Below are 21,938 nucleotides of genomic sequence, written 5' to 3' on the forward strand. Positions count from 1 at the left end.
GGATGGGGCTGAGTCTCGGGTGGTGCAGACAAGATTTATTCAGCCCCTCCTTACGAGGGTCTGGTTTCTGAGTCCCACAGTAATGGCCGCTGGCTTCACACACCTCAGAGAGATCTCTGCCACTGCCTGACAGTCTGTCCTCTCCCTGTCTGGGGCTGTCTATCAGAGCAATAGGATGGTTTTGTTTTCCTCCCAAACAAGAAAGCTAGCCGCCGCGCATTAGCTGTTTGCCCTCTCTGCGCTTTGCAAGCAAGCCAGCAGCGAACTCCAGTGGCTGCCTTTTCTCGCGTACAGTTCTCCGCACCTTCACAGTTCCTGAGGTTCAGCGTGCCTTCTCTCTCCTTCCCAGATGGTAGAGCCTCCTCTTAGCCAGCCGTCTGGCGCTTCAGGGCGATGCTTCCCCTGTTTTCCAGTTCTAAATTTAAATTTGTTGTGGTAGGCTGCATTCAGGTGTCTACCCTATGCCACCATCTTGTTTTCTCCCATCCTTTTCATTTTTATCAAATTTTGCTATTGCCTTAACTGGTGTGGCACTCGGTTGGAACATCGACCTTTGTACCAAAAGATCTCAGGTTTGAATACCGGTCAGGGCACATACCCAGGTTTTGGGTTTGATCACCTGTCGGGCTCCTGCGGGTGGCCACCAATCATGTTTCCCTCTCAGATCAATGTTTCTCTCCCTTTCTCTCTCTCCCTCCCCCCACATCTTCTCTAAAATCATTCTTTTCAAAAACATATCCTTGGGTGAGGATTAAAATTTTTTTTGGTGTTTATTATCTTTTCCCCTGTTTTTTGAGGGGGTTTATTCTGTTATCAAATTTTTTAAGTTGAAAACTGGGCTTATTCATTCTTAAGCCTTTATTCTTTTCTATTGAAATCACTGGTGGTCAGTGCATGTCATAGCGGCTGGACGACTGTGCCCTGGTGGTCAGTGCACCTCATAGTGAGCAGTTGAGCATCCTTAGCATATCATTAGCATATTACTCTTTGATTTGTTGAATGACCAACTGGACACTTAGCATATTAGGCTTTTATTATATAGGATGTCCTGTTTTGTCTCCTCAGTAACATATGGTACACCTAGGGTACCAAGCTAATGATATGAGGCTTTGGAGGGACCCAGCCCTGCCCAGAAAAGGAAGGAGAGCTGCTTTGTAATGGCAGTGGGATAGGACCTCCACCCCCAGTCATCCAGAGTCAGGACATGTTTGGGGAAGAAAGACAGGCAGATACTTCGTGTCTCTAGCTCCATTTTCTACTTCATTCTTGTGCTCTCCCTCCATCTTTGTATTCATACTATCTACCTACAAAATTCTCCCAGCTATAACCCCCTTACAGGGTAGCTCCTGGTTTGTTACCCCAAGTCTAAAAACAAATACAATATGACCCACCTAGAACCCAGTCCTGGCAGGAACAAGAGAGGCAGGGCCAAACCATGCAGGTGCATTTTAAGTTTACGCTCCAGTATGGTCCATGTCATGTATACTCACATTTATTTGGTCAATGCAGAAAGGTCAAACCCAAACCGAATAAAATAAAGAAGTATATTTGGTCTACTGGGAAGAATGGCAAAGGAGAATAGGTAGGAACAACAAATAATTTGGACAAATCAAGCAGTCTAACACAAGCTATGTGAGATCAGGCAACCATCATTAGCTTCTCTATGGATTCTTCCTGAATTTTAGCTACTTCAGATATATTTGAAACTATGAAAAATGAGGAAATCAGCCTATTTAAACTTCCTCCCCTCCCAGCTTTCCCTCCCAACTGCTGCCAGTTGCACAATATTATTTCATCTTGACATTAAGAATACTTAAGGAAACTACAACATATTCATTGAAGTTTTTGTTGTAACTTTTGTTTTATAGTTAAACTAGAGGTCTGATGCACGAAATTTATGCAAGAGTAGGCCTTTCTTCCCCCAGCTGCTGGCACTGGCTTCCCTCTGGCACCTGGGGCCCAGACTTCCCTCTGGCTGCTGGTACCCGGGATCCAGGGTTCCCTCGCAGCCCTGGCTTCATCCAGAAGGTCGTCCAGAAGGACATCTGGTCTAATTAGCATATTACACTTTTATTATTATAGATGAGAATTTAAGCAAGTATAAAATTAATAATGCAGGGTCCAGTTTAGAGCAAGATGGAGTGAACATCCTTCATCCAGTGTCTCCTATGGCACAAGCCACTGAACTTAGCATGCAGGGAGGAATTTGGAGAGGAAAGAGGAGCTGGTTGGTTGGGAAGGAAGGTGAGAATTGGAAGTGCCGTCAAACAGGCCATTAGTGTCCCCTCGGCTGGGCTCAGGACTGTAGAGACCATGGACATGGACAGAAAGCTCCAGGAGAAGTCCTCTTGTTTGGGCTTGAAGAGAAGGAAAAAGGCCTCCCAACAACCGGAGAGAGTGGGGAGAAATCACTGTTTTGTGTGGTTTTTTTTCGTTGTGCTCAGTCCCAGCCCCTAATGTGCTGTAGCTGAGGCAGCTGCAATGACGCCCATAGGGAACAGCAGGAGGCTAAAACTCTGAGAGAATTCTTCTCTGGTTGAAAGAGCTGTGGCCCCAAAAGGATGGGACAAACCCTGCCAAGGTCACCCAGCCTAATGCCATCTGATCCCCAAAACCTAACTGCTACTCCTCCAAACTGCCCTTTTGTTTTCATAAGACTTTTGAGGCTCAAAATTACAGAGGCTATAGAAGACCTGCTTGTTGAATAACTTTTGTGACAGAGACCTTAGCTGTTCACCAGAAGCTGAATCTCTTCTTCCCTTCCTCCTGGGCACCCAACTAGATACATTCCCAGGCCTCCTCTGTGGTGAGGTTGGCCATGCACTGGCCATATGTGCTGTGTGCCGCCTCCAAGCCTGATGTCTAACCACCACCACCCAACCGTTCCTTCATACTCTCACTTTGCTGATGAAAAGGGGGAGGGTGTTACCAAACTACCCCGAAAGCCACATGTTGAAGATGTCGAAGCTGCCATCAGCCCAGGTACTTGCAAAGATGCATGGAACCAAGCACAGAGTACCCTGGTGAACTGGAACCAACTTGAACTTTCTCAGTGTTGAGCTGTTGCATTTTGAAACTTTGGTTTCAGCAGTTTAACCTAAGAAATATTTTAACACTGCTCTATAGGAATAGATTATTTTGTATTTGATGTTTCTAGTGATCCTGTTTCCTGGAAATCTGTTGGTGAATTCAATTTAGTAATCAAATCTAGGTGATTCTATCAGACCCAAACAATTCGAGTAGATATTGTTTACCCACAAAGTGCTGCTACTCAGACAAAAATCTTGGCGCTAACGAAGCCATTTTCTAGATAACTCATCCAGACCACTTTCTTTCTGAGTGTCACATACAGAAAGAGTGTTGCTCCATAACTCTACTCCATCTTAAATTTCCGTTTAAGTTATATAACCAATCAATCATAGATTGAATTCAACTGGAAATATTTTGTTGCATTAAAAAAATAAAATTTTGGGCCCTGTCTGAGCTCATTTGGTAGCATCGTCTCAATATGCCAAGGTTGTCGGTTTGATCCACAGTCATGACACATACAAGAATCAACCAGTGAATGTATAAATAAGTGGAACAACAAATCAATGTTTCTCTCTCTTAAAAAAAAAAAAATTATGAACGTAAGTTTTTCAGTGGCCATTTTTTATGCCATCTTAGATAATATAACTTTTTTTTAAAGTTCATAGAGTACATATCTGGGTTGACTGGAAATATAATGAGAACATCTGGCCCATTGTAAAAATATGAAATTGAAGCCAACTTTATAATGTTTATTATTTTTCTCTCATTATACTAATTATATTTATTAAGAAATAAAAGACTAAGCTTAACATGGGTTTAGGGAGAACAAAACATACATTTGATACAATAAGAAAACAAATAACCAACTACTTGTGACTGAGTACATACTGACATTATAATAATAAAAGCATAATATGCTAATTAGACTGAATAACCTTCCGGGACCACAAGGGAAGCCTAGATCCCCAGTGCTTGCCAGTGGCTGGAGGGAGTCCCTGGTCCCAGGTGCCAGAGGGTAACCAGAGCCGGCAGCCAAGGGAAGGAAGGCCTATTCTTCATGTACCAGGCCTCTGGTTTACATATAGTATACTATAGACCCAGTGCCTGAAACTAGTGCACTAGTAGAGTCCCTAGGCCTGGCCAGCGATCAGAGCCAATTCTGTGGGGCAACCAGCATGGTGATTGGAGTCCCTGCTCACACCTGTCTTGGCCTGGCACCATTCCCTCATCGCCCCCACCCCTGTTGCTGCCACTGGTCAAGGCCTGTGAGCTGGGGGCAGCTCCTGCATTGAAAGTCTTCCCCCTGGTGGTTAGTGGGTGTCATAATAACCACCCGGTCCTCTTTTCGGTCTATTTGCACATTAGGGTTTTATATAGATAGATTATTGGAATGCTAACTAGTTAAATGTATATTTTTGACAAGTCATTATTCCTGGGTTTATAAAGTAATTACTGGGGAATAGTGTATTAAAATAAGCATGCTAATGGGTATTTATTTTAAATAAAATGTTTATACGTTCTTAATATTAAGTGTTCTAGAAAATTTGTCATGTTTTTCTTGTAAAGTTGTTATTTTAACCTTATACTCAGTAAATTTTTATTATGCATCAGTCTTTTTTTTTTTTTTTAGCCCTGGCAAATAAATAGGAAGCAAAAATCTAAATCCTAAAGGAACCCATAAGCTTTAGCTCAGTTTTTGCCTAAATTATTATGAAATCTGAATTGGTAGAATCAAAATTCATGAAGTTTTATGGAGACTGGCAGCAGTGCCTAACAAATTTCCCTGGGGAAGACAACAACAGATTTTTCATTTTTCACTGAAGAAATTCATCTCCATATAATATTACTTGGAATTTCAAGTTTAAATAGTCTGGTCTCCTCGAGCGTTCTGTTAGAGTGATAGACAATGCTAGTTGCTTGAATTACAGGAAATAGTATTGTTTTAATTATTTGTACCAAGTGTATGAGTTAAAGGTATCATATGTCAATCCTGTCAATATTTTAAGATTTAAAAATCCTAAGATACTATTGCCTTTCAGAGAGACTGTGCCAGCTTTATGGAAGTTGATTGGCATAATTATAAATAAAGCATTTTCAGTGCGTTAATATAAAATACATGTCTTTAAATATTCTGTCCTCATGGTATTTAAATGCAAAACACTAAAACTTTGCTTTCTACAAAATATGAGAAGTTAAAATTCTCAATATTTTTAATAAGTATTACTGATAACTATCCATTTAATAATAAGTTTTGAGTCAGAGACTTAAATAGCTACCAAGGTTTTATTTTTGTAGGATTTATAGAAAGGCTCTCATCCTTTGTGCTTTCATAGCACATTTCGTTGACTTAAAAATGCTATTGATTGGAAGATGCGCAATGATTTCATGCACCATTTAGAAAGGGAGAAAGCCACTGCCAGTTGTCATGACACAAAAATTGATTAGACGAGGCATCATGATTTCAGGGAGAATAAAATGTTCAAACCCCATTTTTTGAGATTGTATAAAGTATGTATATCTAGTGTTTCATTTTTTGACAAGAGAGATGAAATGGTTTTCAGGTAATTATGTTTGGATTTGAGCTGCTTTGAGGACATTGTCCCTGAGGACTGAAAAACAAAGGCATGCATTTTGGGGATTCATAGAAGAATGATCTTGTAAAGAAAATAGGTTATGGACAATTTATTCTATTAACTTCTGAGGTAACTTACCTCATGCATATGCCTAGATACTTTCTATATAGATAAGTGACTTGAAGTACAAGGTTCTTACCACTTTCTTTGAGCTGCTTCTTAGAAGTCAGGCAAAAGTGCTTGTCTAGAGGGTAGATAAGAAGGTTAATATAAATGTTGTATTTACTTACTCTTCTCTTAGTGGCATATTTAAAAGAGATGTTATGTAAAGTAGTAATTATGACAGTGTATGATTGGAGTGTGATATTTTTCAATGTGGTATGTATAATACGACACAAAAGGGAAAAAAGAATTGAGCTTTGTAGGTGTACCATTTTTGTCTCACTGGCATTACATTAGTATAAATGTGATGTAGATTCTGATAAGTTAGATGTAAGGCAAGCCGAAGAGGAAATAACTAAAAAAAAAAAAAAAAAAAAAAAAAAAAAAAAAAAAAGTGAAAAAAAACATTAAAAATTAAAATGTTATAAGATATTCACTTCATGTAAAATAAAGCAGTATAAAAGATGTGTAGGAACAAAAAGACATAAGATGTATCGAAAACAAAAAGTAATGAGAGAGATAAATTCAGCTTGTCTAATAGTATTACTTGTGAATGGATTAAATTCAGTCAAAAGGCAGAGCATATCAGACTGTATTAAAAACAACATCTAACTATATGCTGTCTACAGTGAGTCACACTTTAGATTTCAAGGCACTACTGGATTTGAAAGTAAAAAGAAGGAAAAAGATATGCCATGCAAACAACAGGCATGAGAAAGCTGGAGTAGCTATGCTAATATTAGACAAAAGAGACTTTAAAATAAAAAATGCTACTAGAGATAACCATTTTCCATTTTCAAATGAAATGAGTCAATTTCTCAGGAAGATATAACAGTTATAAACATATATCCCCTTAACAACAGAGCCCCAAAATATATGAAGCAAAACTGATAGAAGTGAAGTTAGAAATAGACAATTCAACAGTACAATTGGAGATTTCAGTACCCCACTTTCAATAATGGATGGAATAGGCAGAAATAAAAGACTTAACAAAATAAGCCAACTTAGACGTAACAGACATCTATGGAACATTCCACCAGCAATAGCAGAATACACAGTCTTCTCCAGTGAAGATGGACCATTCTCCAGGGTAAGCCATAACTTAGCCCATAAAGTGATTTTCCAATAAATTCAAGAGGACTGAAACAACACAAAGTTCTATGACCACTATGTAGCAAAGTTAGAAATAAGTAACAGAAATTGTACTTAAAAAGTTTTTTTGGTCCTGTGTAATCCCCCAGAACAGGAGGAAACTTAAGTATAGTATTTTTTATGTGCAAACAATTCAGATTTTCAAAACAAACAGACTGTGAACATTGCTATGAAATTGATAAAGGGAACCCTACTTTAGATTCTCTATACATGAGGAAACAAAGATAAGGCCCAATGAAAATCCTTTCTTTGAAACAAAAGGAGAATTCCCCACCCCCCAAGACTACAATTTCTACAAAAGAACAAAAAGTTGTTCAAAATCATTCCCTTAAGTAATCAAGAGAGAAAGGGATTTGAAGATAGAGAAATATATTTGGAATAACTGTCTTGTCTCTTTCTAAAAATTTTTATTGAATTTATTGGGGTGACTGGCTAATAAAATTATATAGGTTTCAGGTGTACAGTTTTATAACACATCATCTGTATATTGTGTGTTCACCACTCAAAGTGAAGTCTCCTTGGATTCACCATTTATCCCCCCTTTACCCTCTTCTGCCAACCTCCATGCCCCTTTCCTCATGTAACCACCATATTGTTGTCTGCCAGTTTTTATTTTTGCTTTTGCTTAATTCCTTCACCTTCTCTACCTTTTCTTTTGAGTAAGGTAGATTCAGAACATTTTAGCAATTTGAACTTTTAGCATGAAAATATACTTGTGACTCAATGTCATTACTTTATTATTTCCTAAGGCTATACTTCTAAAAGAGATTGAGTATTAATTTGTTTTTTATGTTAATATTCTTTATTTTAATAGTGTTCCGTTTCTTTTAAGTAATTCTTAATATTGTAATAATAGAACATATCAGAAAATGTTAGCTCTTATAAACTTATTACAAAACATCAAATATAAATATGTTTATGATTTGTTTTTATTAGAAGAGTATTAAAAATTTAGTTTAAAGCTTAAATACAATTTATTCAGTTTTTAGCATTATAGAAAATAAATGCTGAAATACTGGTGTAGCCATTTTCTTCTAGTTTTGCAATTATATTTAATAAAATTTTCAAAGATTTCCCTGGCTAGTGTGGCTAAGTTGGTTAGTTATTGACCCATGCATTGAAATATTGCTCGTTTGATACCCAGGCAGGGCATATGCCTGGTTTCGGGCTCCATCCCCTGTGGGACTCTGTGCAGGAGGCAGGCAATGTATGTTCTACTTTCACTTTGATGTTTCTTTATCTCTGTCCCTCTCCCTTTCTCTCTCTCTAAAAACCAATAAAAATACTGGAGAAAAAAATGTTTTTCAAAGATAAGTTATTTATTAGGTCTAGTAATAATTAATATCGTTTTCTAATACTTTTTAAATCGAATTTATTTAAACAATACAACAAAATTTAATCAACAATATAGTTGCCGTTGTTTTCTACTACTTGTGCCCAATGCTCAGGAAGCATTTTAATCCCTCTGTTGTAAAATTCTTGTGATTTTGATGCAAAAAATTCGGTCAATGCATTTTTGAGACATTCTTCATTATTAAATTTTTTTCCAAGAAGAAAGTTTTGCAAAGAACGAAACAAATGGTAATCAGAAGGGGCAATATCAGGAGAATATGCAGGTTGAGGGAGAACTTCCCATTCCAACTGGCACAGTTTTTCAGCAGTGATTCTTGCAGTATGCGGTCGTGCGTTATCGTGGTGAAGAATTACGCCCTTCTGATTAATCAGTGCGGGTTCTTTTTCTCTTAAAGCTTGGGCTAACCTTTCCAGTTGGGCACTATACACTGCACTTGTAATGGTTTGGTTAGATGGTAAAAGTTCATAATGAAGAATTCCTTTAAAATTCCACCAAACACACAACATCACTTTTTTCGCATGCAAGTCAGGTTTTGGCGTGGGCTGCGGAGCCTCATTTTTGTCCAACCATTGAGGCCGCCTTTTCAAATTAACATACAGCACCCATTCTTCATCTCCGGTAACAATTTGCTCTAAAAACGGCAAACGGTTTTGACGAGAGAGGAGCAAACTGCAAATTGTGACTCTTTGATTACGGTTGTTGTCGGTCAACTCATGAGGAACCCATTTTCCAAACTTTTGGACTTTGCCAAGTGCACGCAATTGATTGGAAATTGTTTTTTGTGAACAATTTAAAGTTGTCGCAAGCTCTTGTTGGGTAATTTGAGGATTTTGCACCAAAAGAGCTTGAAGAGCTTCTTGATCAAAATTGGACACATGGCCTCGACCACTCTTGTCATCTAACGAAAAATTTCCCTCGCGAAATTTCTCAAACCAACGCTGGCATTTTCTGGCCCTAACTGCATCTTGACCAAGAGCACTACAGATGTTTTTTGCAGCCTCACTTGCTTTTCCTCCTAATTGGAACTCGTAAAGCATGCAGTGCCGAATATGCTCTTCATCCGCCATCTTCTTAGCCTAGTTTTGCAACAAAAACCAAACCAAACACAAACTTTTTCAAGCAAAACTTGTTAATTGCACTTCACACGTTCTGTAGATACCACGTGTTTGAAGGTTATGTCAATACAAGTTAATGCCAAGCAAGATTTTAAACGAATGTTAAAAACGACATTAATTATTACTAGACCCTATTTTACTTAAAAATTTTCAATTTTATTTATTATAATTTTGTTTTTTATTTTTCTATATTCCTACAGTCTAATTATTTCTGAAATTAGAGTATTGATTGCTTAGCATATTTTTACATATAAAATGTTCCAGAGTATTATTTGCCTTTGAATGATTTATTATACAAATATTTTAGTATCTATTTTGTTATATCTACCAAATTTTGATGTGCTATTTTCAATTATTAAATAAGCAGTTATTTGTTGTTGTTTTATTTTGCTACTTGATCTTGATCTACTTTAGTGTCAAGTACTTCATTACACATTTATATCTGTGCACAATGAATTTAGATGAATTGTAGTAATGCCTCACGTGCCATCCCATACTCTAATCCCATAGTGTTTAAAAATTTTTTTTGGAAACTTTATATTTGTGATAAAGGTTTGTAAGATGTAGAATTTAGTATGTAGTAGAATTTAGTATTCTACTACATTTCTTTTTTCTGTTTGTTAACTTTAGCCTGTTAATCATGAATTCCAATCTTCCTCCCACCCCATAATTATTTTTCTATTTTTTTTTTTAACAATTTTTAATGTATTTTGTTACCTTTTATGTTGTAAAAGTTTAATATTGCATCTTGCCTTTTTAAAACTAAGAACTGCTCTGATCTTATGCTTGATGCACCTTTAATGAGGACTGGGGTGTCCTCAGAGGTTGCTGTTGTACAATATACTGGCTCCAGCTCTCAAGGCTCTTCATACATTTGTTCTTTCCTCTTTTATGGGCATATCTATTTACTCTGCTTGGGCTTTCATGCTCTTATTATCATGTATTCAAATTCTATTCACTTTGTTATTTTCCATACAGTTCCTACTCATTTTGATTTATCCACGTATTAAGCACTTTTTTGCTCATCATTTTGTCTTACATCTCTAATTTCTTATTTGAGATAATTTTATTTTACTTGAAGAATAGTACTTAGTTTTCCATTAGAGCAGGTCTGTTATGACAAATAATTTCAAGTATCATTTATTTAAAATAATACTTTTTTTTATTCTTGAAAAAATGTTTTGTTGAATATAGAAGCGTAGAATTCTAGTTTGGCATATTCTTTTCTTGAGCACATTGGTGCTCTTGAGATAGCAATTTAAGTCTAATTGCTTGTTTGAAGATAATTTTTTTTATTATGAATATATAAATATATATTTTCTGGTACTTTTATGATTTCTGCTCTTATTTATGACTGGCAGTTTGACAATGATGCATATAGATGTAACTTCTCTATACCTTATGGTTGATAGCACTCTTGATCTATAGATTCATGTGTTTTATTATTTTTGAAAATTTTAGACCTTGTACCCAACTCATTACCTCCCTCCTCTGAGCTTCCAGTTGCAATTTACCCTCATTATTTCAGAACATCATTTCTGGAGTTTGTGTTTTGCTGGTGCCCCCAAGTCCACATGCGTTTCAAGAAGACTGAAGTGTGCCAAACCTATAGTAAATTGAAAAATGTCTGTCAGACTTGCCTCTTGGATCTCTAGAGCAGCGTTTTTCAACCGCTGTTCCGCGGCACACTAGTGTGCCGCGAGATGTTGCCTGGTGTGCCGTAGGTGCAGACAAGACAAGAATTTTATAATTTTTCACTATTTTGTTTACTTAATATTTCATAATAAAGTAATTATAAAATACTTTCTTTGTGTTTATTTGATTCCTATTCAAGAGAATTACTTTATATATAGTCAATATAGGCACAGAGTTAAATTTTTTAACATTTTCTAATGGTGGTGTGCCTCGTGATTTTTTTCATGAAACAAGTGTGCCTTTGCCCAAAAAAGGTTGAAAAACACTGCTCTAGAGTATGGCCTGCCCATCCAGGTTCATGATGCAGGTTTGTCTTTTAAGGATGACGTGCCAAAATCAGATGTCAACAAAGAGTACTACACACGGTAGATTGAGGGGGAGATTTTTAACTCTGATGGCCAGTTGGCCTGCTGGGGAAAGCCACCAATGGCATGCTGTTCAAACTGGCCTGGACCACACCCTACTACAGAAGGAATCGACCCCACATATGCTCCTTCTAGGTGAAAGGAGAATGTAAGGGAGGAGAGGAATGTCCATACAGACATGAGAAGCCTACAGATCCAGATGACCCCCTTGCTTATCAGAACATTAAAGACCAATATTATGGAATCAATAACCCTGTGGCAAATAAGCTTCTAAAGAGGGCTTTCAACAATGCCTTGTTCGGACCTGCCAGAGGACAAGACTATTACCACACTATATGTTGGTGGTCTGGGCGATACGATTACTGAGACAGATCTGAGAAATCATTTCTGCCAGTTTGGAGAGATTCGGCAGGTCACCATGGTGCAGAGACAGTAATGTGCTTTCATCCAGTTTGGCACAAGGCCGGCAGCTGAAGTGGCTGTGGAGAAGTCCTTTTTAATAAGCTAATTGTCAGTGGCCTTTGACTTAATGTGAAATGGGGAAGGTCCAAAGCAGCCCAAAGGAAAGAAAAAGAGAAAGACGGAACCACAGACTTTGGCTTCAAGCTGGAGCCTGGTCCAGGCCTGCCAGGAGCTCTTCTTCCTCCTCCTCCTGCAGCAGAGGAAGAAGCCTTTGCCAACTGCTTCAGCCTGCCCCCTAGTGGCCCTCTGGCTGTGGTGAACATTGCCCTGCTGCCACCCTCTGGAGTTACCCCCCCCAACCCCACCCCCAGGTTTTGGGCCACATATGTTCCACCCAATGGGACCACCTCCTCCTTTCATGAGGGCTCCAGGACCAATCCACTATCCTTCTGAGGACCCTCAGAGAATGGGAGCGCATGCTGGGAAACAGCAGCTCCTAGCACATTATCACCGTTCTGGGCTGTACAGAAAACAGGGCGCTTACAACTCCCAGTAAACGGATCTTGGAATAAATACAGTTTTCCTTCCTTTGTAGTTTCCATAGCAGCTGAATGTGTTCAGATGTGGGCAGTCAGAAAACAATAGCCATGCTTTGATTGGTGGACCTTAATCTGCCATTGACACACCTGGTTACAACTATAACGTTAGTAATAAAACTTAATGCCTGTTCCCCTTCTATGGGGAGCAAGCAATGGGGTGAATTGGAGTATCTATCGGAGTTACCATCCTAATTATATGTTCATTTTGTATTATATTTTTGGAGGGGGAGGGGGCATTAACCTGCAGAAAGAATCTTTGGACCATTTTTATGTCCATTAGGTATTTTCCTTTTTATCATTAAAAAAAAAAAAGATTACTAGTACTAATCATTGTAGTGGCATAAAGTCACATCCTCAGAAAGACAAGTGGAATCCAGCAGGCTCCTCTGCCCAGGTATCTTCTAAGCCTCTCCTTCCCTCATTGGTTACTAAAGGACTCTGGCTGATCATTTTACTTCTCCATGCTACCAAAAGAGAGAAAAATAAAAATTACTTTGTATTTCTTTCGGATGGAAACAAATGTCATGAAGCTGTGTATCATTGAAGAAACCTGGTGTTTGGGATGAAATTATTTTACAGAACTTCCTGTAAAACACTTTAACAGACTGAAGGGAAAAGCTTTGGGGTGTGTTTGAATGGAAGAGTTGTGACCTGGGCTGGAACTTTGATCTTCAGCGTTCATCTTTGTGTGTCTCATTTTAATTCCCCGCTCTGGGCAGGAACTCTGGTCTTAGAATGTTTGGATATAACTGAATTGTAGATGGTAAAACATAATTTGATGTTGTATTATTGTTTGTTTTTTTTTGTTTTGTTTTTAATTAAAACAGGTCAATTTTCCAAATGTCAAAAAAAGAAAGAAAAAAAAAAAAAAAAGAATACTGGGTTAGCAATTTATTTTTTTTCTTTCACAGTAGTTTTAAAATGTTACTTCATAGTTTCCATTGAGAAGCCTGCTTTAATTTTTATCTTTGGTTCTCTGTAAGTAATACATTTTTCGACCCTATGGGTTTCTTGAAGGTTCTTTCTTTATCTTTGTTTTTTGACAGTTTGAATATGATGTGCCTAGGGGGGTGTGTGTGTGTATGTGTGTGTGTGTGTGTGTGTTTTATTTAATTTTTGTTTTTGTTTTTTCTTTTTTATCCGTATTCTTATTTTTATTTATCCAGTTGGGGTTATCTAAGCATTTTGGATCTAATACTTATGTGTTTATTTTTGGAACATTCTTGGCCATTATTTCTTCACATATTCCTACTACTCTCTTCTTTCTTCTTCTGCAGTCACTTGGTATACATTAGACCATCTGATATTGTCCTGTGGTCTTTGATGCACTTTTCTTTTTATATTATTTTTCTTACATTTTTGTTTGGTTAATATTTATTGGTTTATCTGTAAGTTCACTGATTCCTTAGTTTTGTTGAATCTACTAATGAGTTATCAAAGGCTTTCTTTATTCTTTAGTTCTTTCATTTTCATTTTCCCCTCCCTCTTTGCTTTAATTCCCTTTTCTGAATGCATGTTGTCAATCCTTTCCTCTGGATTTTTAAACATATTAATAACAGTTATTTTAAACTAGAGGCCGTTGCCAAAGATTCATGCAATAGGCCTTCCTTCCCTTGGCTGCTGGCACCAATTTTCCTCTGGCACCCGGGACCCAGGCCTTCGCTCTAGCCACTGCCTTCAGTCTTCACTCCTGCTGGAGTCTTTCCTCCAAAGCATGCTCCTGTAGCTCCCTCCACCCCTGCCCTCTCCCTCATAGCAGGGGTCCCGCCCCACCTGGCCTCTCTGTGCCTGCTTGCTGCCCAGAGGCCCAGAGTAGCTGGGGGTTGTGGGGGGGCACCTCAATCTTTGTCAGGTTAATTTGCATAGTCCTGATTTGCTGGTGGGTGTTGAGAAGTGACAGTCAATTTGCATGTTTGTCTTTTACTGGTGTAGATTCCTTGAGAGTTCCAGATTCTTAATCATCTTGGATTATGATTCTTTTCATTACTTTATCTCTTGACAGTGGTTTACTTTTAAATGCATGCATGTGTATGTCTTAAACTTTAATTGAATTTTGGATGTGTTTATAACAGTAGATACTGAGGTCAGTAGTTTTTAATGGCTGCAAATGGGCACCATTTTTCTGTCAGGTCACCAGGCAGGGAGTTGAGGCAGTGTCTTCAGGAGTTGGGCTAGATTATTGTTATGTTCATCTTCAGTGTATCACACTGGCCTTGAATTCTCATAGTGATGACCTGCCATTTCCTTGTGCTTATAGTGGGGCTGGGGACCTGGAGGATTTTTCTGTTAGTGCTGCATGCTTAGCTTTCAGCTGCCTGTGCCACTGGTGGCGGTGGGAGTCTCCATCCGCCTGTCCCTCTCCTAACAGCCGACCTGCTTCTTTCTCAGTGCTAGGCTGGTGGTAGAGATGAGTGAGGATTGCTGTTATCCTGGTCTGGCCTGTCTTTGGCAGTTCTAGTGTTTCCTGCCCCTCACCCGTGGTAGCGCACTTCTGCTATTGGTATGGGAATGTGGTATGGGATAGTTTCCTAACTCCCCGGGAGTAGAGAGTGGTTACCCTTTCCCAAGCCGCAGTGAGTTTTACCCATGCCCTGTGGGTGGCATATCTGTAACTCCTTTTCCACAGCAGTTTAAAGGTTAAGGCTTTTGCTCTGGGTGAGAGAATTGCTCAAGCAGGCCCTGGGGCTCTGACCCCTCCTGCTTGTCTGCATGTGGAGGACTTCTTTCCCTGGTCTCCTGCCTGTACCTGTTTGAGCACCTGCTGGGGGCCACAGAATAGAGCCTGGGAGTGAGTGTGAACTTTACCATGTCTGAGTCCAGGCCAGTCCAGCCTCCAATATTTGTTAAAACTTTAGTGCATATTTTCTCATTCATTTGCATGGCTGCCCTGCCTTCCTCCACATCCTCTGCCCTGCTCAGTCCCAGGGATCCAGTCCACATGTGTCTCCATGGAGTGTGGTTGCTCTATGGCCTTGGCTTTCTGACAGGCTCAAGAGAAGTTTGATTTTTGAAATGTTTCTGGCTTTTTTATTGTTAGGGTAGGAGTAATTCTATTTCCAACTCTCTACATCTGGAAGCAGATTGCGTTGTTTTCATTTGTTTTAAAGTAAGGAATGATTGTTGAATTTTATTAAATCTTATTCATCCTTATTTAATATTTTATTGATTTTTCACAGAGAGGAAGAGAGAGGGATAGAGAGTTAGAAACATCGATGAGAGAGAATCATCGATCAGCTGCCTCTTGCACACTCCCTACTGGGGATGTCCCCGCAACCAAGGTACATGCCCTTGACCGGAATCGAACCCGGGACCTTTCAGTCCGCAGACCGACGCTCTATCCACTGAGCCAAACTGGTCCCGGCTATTCATCCTTATTTAAAATGGTCATGCGAATTTCTAATTAATATTTCCTAATTATATTAGGTTGACTAATATAATTTCTTAGTTTCTCTTACTTGAAGACTTCTTTCATTAGCAAAGAGAGGCTGGATGTATAGGAGCGAATAATAAAACAAGGTCTTATAGATCTTACTAATCAAAAGATAGACAAAAATATGTAAATAGATAAAGAGAACATTTTAGATTGTTATCGAAATTAAGAATGAAATCAATAGGGTGGGTGAGCAGTAGGGTGGACAGGAACAGCCTAATATCAATAGTAACATTTGTGTGTTAGACTTAAAGGTGGGAAATGATCCAGTCAATTTAAAGAGTTGAGAGTAGGAGGGCTTTTTAAGACATCGCAAGTACAAATTCCCAGGGGTAGGAAGGAGATAGGCCTGTTGGAGGATCAGAAAGTTTACTGGCATGGCTGAAATTCAGTCACTAAGAAGGAAATGGCATGGGGGCATTTGGAAAGGTGCTCAGAGCCAAATGACCATGCCATCTTTGGCCAGGTTAGTTATTTGAATTACATTCCTTGGGGAATGGGAAGAACTTGGGGATGAATCACTTGGTTCCTGTTGTTTGCTAAATTAAATTAGTTCTCATATCCATGTGGTAGTTTCTTGATTAAACATCTGGAATAATTCTTTTATTGCACATAAATTTATTATCTATATTTTATTTTCTATCTCTTTTTCACTGTTGACTTTTACTTCCTGTTTTAAGCACAATCAGTGCCCCTTATCATAAAGAAACCTTCCTTCAACCTCTTCCCCTGATACTGACCTCCTGCCTTTCTCTTGTAATGGTCAGATTCTTAGAGAGCCGCCTGTATTTCCTGACTCTTGTGTGTCACCATGCCCTCCATCACTCTGTACACTTCTGTAATATGACTTTTACCCCTGTATCTAACTGCAAGCTGCTCTCTGAGATGTCCTCCTAGTCCCAGTGACCATCAAATCCAGCGCCCTCTGGTTTAGTCCTGTTTATCTGAATGTAAGCTTTAACACTGTTAGCCACATCTTCCATCTTATAAGTCCATAAACCCTGACTTCCTGGGCACTTCACTCTCACATGTTCTGTCTTATCTTTCTTATTACCCCTTGTTTCTTTCATTTTTAGCTCACTTCTAAATATAGGGATTACCCAAGTTTCTGAGGGCTGATTTCTCTCTCTACTGTATGTTCTCTCTGGCTTGTCATCTATGAACTTTTATAAGAATAGTTATCACTGTATACTCTCAGATCTGTGCCTGGAACCCACACTTCTCTCTAGGAAATAAAAGCAAATGCAAGTGTATTTAATAAGTTATAATTTTCATATAGCTATGTACTTTTCAGAATTATTTTAAATGGTTGTATAATGTTAAGTGGCTGTGTCATAATTAGCCTAATCATTTCCCTATTGAAAATTTGTAGTCCTGGACTTGTAGCTACAATTTATAAGTCTACACATGTACACTGAGTTTGAGATTTGGTGGAATGTTAAGTGAATTTATTTTTTTCCCTCTCTCCCAAACTACTTCTGTTCTCCTGAATTGACTCTCCCCCTCCCCACCCCACCCCCACATCCCGCCTGCTCTCCCAAACTAGCTCTATTCTCCTGAAAAAGATGGGCAAGTCCTTGGCAAACCCTTTTCAGGTTTCCTTGCTTTGAATCAGCCAACACTGACCTCAGGTAGTTCAACCTAGCTACTGAAAGGTCTTCTAAATGGTCCCTCTCTGACCTCTTGACTCTCTGACCCAACATGCTCTCAATTGTTAGAAAACATGTCATCCTTATGTTCCCAAGACCCAAAAGAGATCTAAAGTATATCACACTGATGTGTCCCTGAGTAAAGCTAAACAAGAGACTCACCTTCAGTCAAGGCAGGATTTTAAACACAGTATTAGATTGTGTTTACCTGCCTACTACCAAGCTTGATAATATTCTTTGTCACACTTAACTCAGATACTCTCCTGAGCCAGGAAAGTTGCTTATTTTTTCATCTTTTATTCTATAGAAGTAATTTGGGAACCAGCTGGGGGTGCTTTTCTAAACTCCTTGGGGTTCTTCTCTAAAAAAATATAGGGGTCCTAATGATTGGGATTGTGTCTGAGAAAATGAAGTGTCAGTGCCTTGGACACAGAGAAACTTTAGCTCATAGTGTCCTAACCATTCACCTTGATCCAGTCAAGTGGCCTCTCAGATTCTTCCAAGCTGTCATCTACTGCCAACCTCTTGATGTGTTTTTTTGTTTGTTTGTTTGTTTTTGTTTGTTTGTTTTAACAAAGTCTAATGAGTCAGAAGATTCTGAAGGTGACAACACTGTCAGCTTTGGTTCCTCACTGAGTGTGATTTCTGTGTGTTAAGTGAAATCCTATTTGAATTCTGAAAGTTTGATGTCTCAGAGTATCTGCCTGCTTGTCAGCCATTTACGTAGCACATTGACCAGAATATAATTTTCAGCAGTTGTTGATTCCTTTTTTGAGCCTTTCCCACCTGCTTTCCAATCTGACTGACTGTTCTTTCTTCATAAGGAAAGAGGGTTGTGTTTCTTCTTTTACACAGAGGGTTATGTTCACCATTCAAGTCCAACCCTAGTGCTGTTGTTTTACTAAATCCTTACCTGAGGGTATGTTTTTATTGATTTGAGAGTGAGAGCAAGGGGTGGGGAAAAGAGAGAGAGGGAGGGAGAGTGAGAGGGGGTTAGAGAGAGAGAGAAACATTGATTGGTTCATATATGCCCTGACTGGGGATCAAACTCGCAACCTAGGTACATGTCCTGTCTGGAAATCGAATTCACAACCTTTTGGTGTACAGAATGACACTCCAATAATCTGAGCCACCCAGCCAGGGAAGTATTGTTTTTCTTTTCTTTTTCCTTTTTTTTTTTTACTCAAGCACTGTGTAATCATAAGGTGACAAATATAAAGCAGTGTCCATTCTATAAGGCAGAAGTTGGGCCTGTGTGTGTACTGGTTGATGAGGGAGTGAGCATATTAAAGAGGCACCTTCTTGGGCTGTTTTCTGTCACTTGCTGCATGGTTTGTGTTTTCGCTGCTTAGTCGATATTTTTATTTTAGTTTATCATAACAAGGTGTCTTGAAAATTATTGAAAAAGTCAAGTGATCATGGTAAATAGCTGCTTTCCTCCCACCTTCCTCTGCCCCAACTATATAACTGTATTTCTGCTTTGAGGCATTCTGTCCATACATCTTCTAAACTCTGTGGTCTGTGGTAACTCTATGCTAGACATTGTAGATACAGCTACAATGTTTGATGATTGTGGTGTTTTCTGAAGATAAGGAAGTGGGCAGAAGAAAATAGCATCAGTCATTCTCTAATAGATTATTAAAATTAATCAGTAGTAAGGTGAGTTTAAAATACTACTCTAGATATATCATTCTTTGAAGACCCATGGGTCAGCCACCTCATAGTCTAGGGCACATGTGTCAAACACAAGGCCTGCGGGCCAAATCCAGCCCGCCAGGCCTTGCAATGTGGCCCGCACCGCACTGTCATCACTGCACTCCGCTGTCAGTTTATGACATTGTCAGTTTATGACTGTTCAGTAAACCATTCGGCCCGCGATTTAGGCTGGATTTTAGATTTTGACCCCTTCTCTGATTGAGTTCGACACCCCTAGTCTAGGGCATTAGTTTTCAAGAGACACTGCTCTGAGTCAGATGCTTTAATTCTTAGATGGTTTAACTACCCACTTCGTACACTACGGTCCCAAATCTGGAGAATTAAGGGAGAAGTCTGACAATCAGTAGTGAGGCACACAACTTCCTTCAAGTCAACCTCTAGAATGATAGTGTGTTATTAATCTACTAGAGGCCCGGTGCACGAAATTCGTGCATGGGGGAAGGGGGAGGTGTCCCTCAGCCCAGCCTGCACCCTCTCCAATCTTGGACCCCTCGAGGGATGTTAAACTGTCCATTTAGACCCAATCATGTCTAAACAGGCAGTCGGACATCTCTCTCACAATCCAGGACTGCTGGCTCCCAACTGCTTGCCTGCCTGCCTTCCTGATTGCCCCTAACTGCTTCTGCCTGCCAGCCTGATCACCTCCTAACCACTCCCATGCCTGCCTGATAGATGTTTAACTGCTCCCCTGCCAGCCTGTTTGGCCCCAACTTCCCTCCTCTCTCGACGTGACCACCCCTAACTTCCCTCCCCTGCAGGGTTGATTGCCTCCAACTGTCCTCCCTTGCAGACCTGGTTCCTCTCAACTGCCCTCCCTTGAAGGCCTGGTGCCTCCCAGCTGCCCTCCCCTGCAGGCCTTGGTCCCCCCAAACTTCTCTCCCCTGCTGGCCATCTTGTGGTGGCCATCTTGTGTCCACATGGGGGCAGGATCTTTGACCACACAGGGGCAGCCATCTTGATCTTGTGTGTTGGAGTAATGGTCAATATGCATAATACTCCTTTATTAGATAGGATAGAGGCTTGGTGCATGGGTGGGGGACAGTTGGTTTGCCCTGAAGGGTGTCCTGGATCAGGGTGGGGGTTCCCTTGGAATGTGGGGTGGCCTGGGCGAGGGGCCTATTGTGGTGTGCAGGCCGGCCACGCCCTCTGGCGACCCAAGCAGAGGCCCTGATATCTGGAATTTATTTACCTTTTACAATTGAAACTTTGTAGGCTGGAACAGAGCCAAGCCTCCTGCTTGCTCCACGACTGCAGCCATTTCTGTTTGAATTTGTTTACCTTCTATAATTGAAACTTTGTATCCTTGACTAAAGGCCTAGGCGGGCCAGGGTGTGTGGAAAGCTTGGCTTCCTCTAATGCATGGGAAACCCAAGCCTCTCAACTGCCCTCTGTGGCTGCAGCCATCTTGGTTGGGATTAATTTGCATACCCACTCTGATTGGTTGGTGGGTGTGGCTGGTGGGCGTGGCTTGAGCGGAATGATGACTAATTTGCATATTACTCTTTTATAAGGTAGGATGTACCCAGCCCCCTCCTGTTTTTAAATCTATCTCTCATTCCCTCCATCATCCTTTGGCCTCATAACAACAGGAATTTACAGACCAATCTAACATCCCAGGTCATCCCCACCCAAAGGCATTATCAACCTTGTTCAAGGGATCTGCTAAAAGAGAACCAACAAAATCTTAGAAGAAGGAATAAATAAAACTCAGAAAAAGACTGTTAAGAACATATTCTTCAGTTGAATGCCACCCCCTTACCATTTCCCATTATCTTGGGCAATTGAAAGCACAGGGAACATGAAAAGACAAAAAGTTCAGCCTTAAAGAAAACATTACTTCAGAAACAAGTTTTTAAGCATAGAACTTAAAATAATATCATACATTTATTAAAGCAAGAATTCAAACATAATGTGAGGCAATAAAATGAGGTGAAGTGGGAAATATGGAACTAAAGGAACAAAATGAGAATGAAGCAGCATCAGTCCAAAACTAAAATAAATTTGAAACAATGGGGAACTTAATGGCCTGGAAATTGAATTGTCATAAGGAAAAAGCTTTAGATAATTCTAGAAGCAAAAGCAAAAAAGAAATAGATGCAAGCAATATAAATCATCATAATGGGGGTACAGCATAAAGATAATTGATGTTCATATAGTAAGGAAGCTCATTCTTTTAAAAAAATGTTGACCAGAAGTATTTTTGAAGATATAATAAAAGAAAAATTTTCTAATGTATACTAAACCTTAGAAGATTATGTGTTCTGGGTAGGAGGGGGGGAATTAAAAGTTGTTCATTGACTAACTCTAAGCTCGCTCCTAGTTGTATTTATAAAGACTTCAAAAAAATAAAATAAATAAATCAGTAGCTATACAGAAAAAGCAAATCACCTCAAAGAGGGGCAACTATCAGTCAGGTCGGCACGAGGCTTCTTATGAGCATCATTGCCAGAAGGCACAGGAGTGTGTGTAGAAAATTTTGAAGGACAGAAACAGTGTATTAACATCAGGTAAATGTTAAAATTCAAACAGAGAACTAAGAATAAATAATTAGACAAATAGAATGTAAATGTCATAAACTTTGACAAAAGAAAGATGAATCAGTCTTCATCTGAAACTGATACATGCCATTCAAAAGTCTATTTAAGATAGGGCTTTTCAAATTCTTACTCCAGAGGAAATTTTAGGAAATAATATCT

General features: G+C 39.4%; 1 protein-coding gene and 1 pseudogene across 8 annotated transcripts in view; both read left to right on the forward strand.

The window, feature by feature from the left end:
• HIVEP1 (HIVEP zinc finger 1) overlaps positions 1–21,938 on the forward strand; it is a 145,997-nt gene that overhangs the window by 88,597 nt on the left and 35,462 nt on the right. The gene's annotated exons all lie outside the window — the stretch shown is intronic.
• LOC311617432 (pre-mRNA-splicing factor RBM22-like) lies at positions 2,832–12,508 on the forward strand (annotated as a pseudogene). The gene is made up of 3 exons: positions 2,832–2,982; positions 10,848–11,039; positions 11,356–12,508. The product of its transcript is annotated as a pre-mRNA-splicing factor RBM22-like (transcript).

Source organism: Pipistrellus hanaki (assembly GCF_964339955.1).
Source record: "Pipistrellus hanaki genome assembly, chromosome: 2".
NCBI lineage: Eukaryota > Metazoa > Chordata > Mammalia > Chiroptera > Vespertilionidae > Pipistrellus > Pipistrellus hanaki.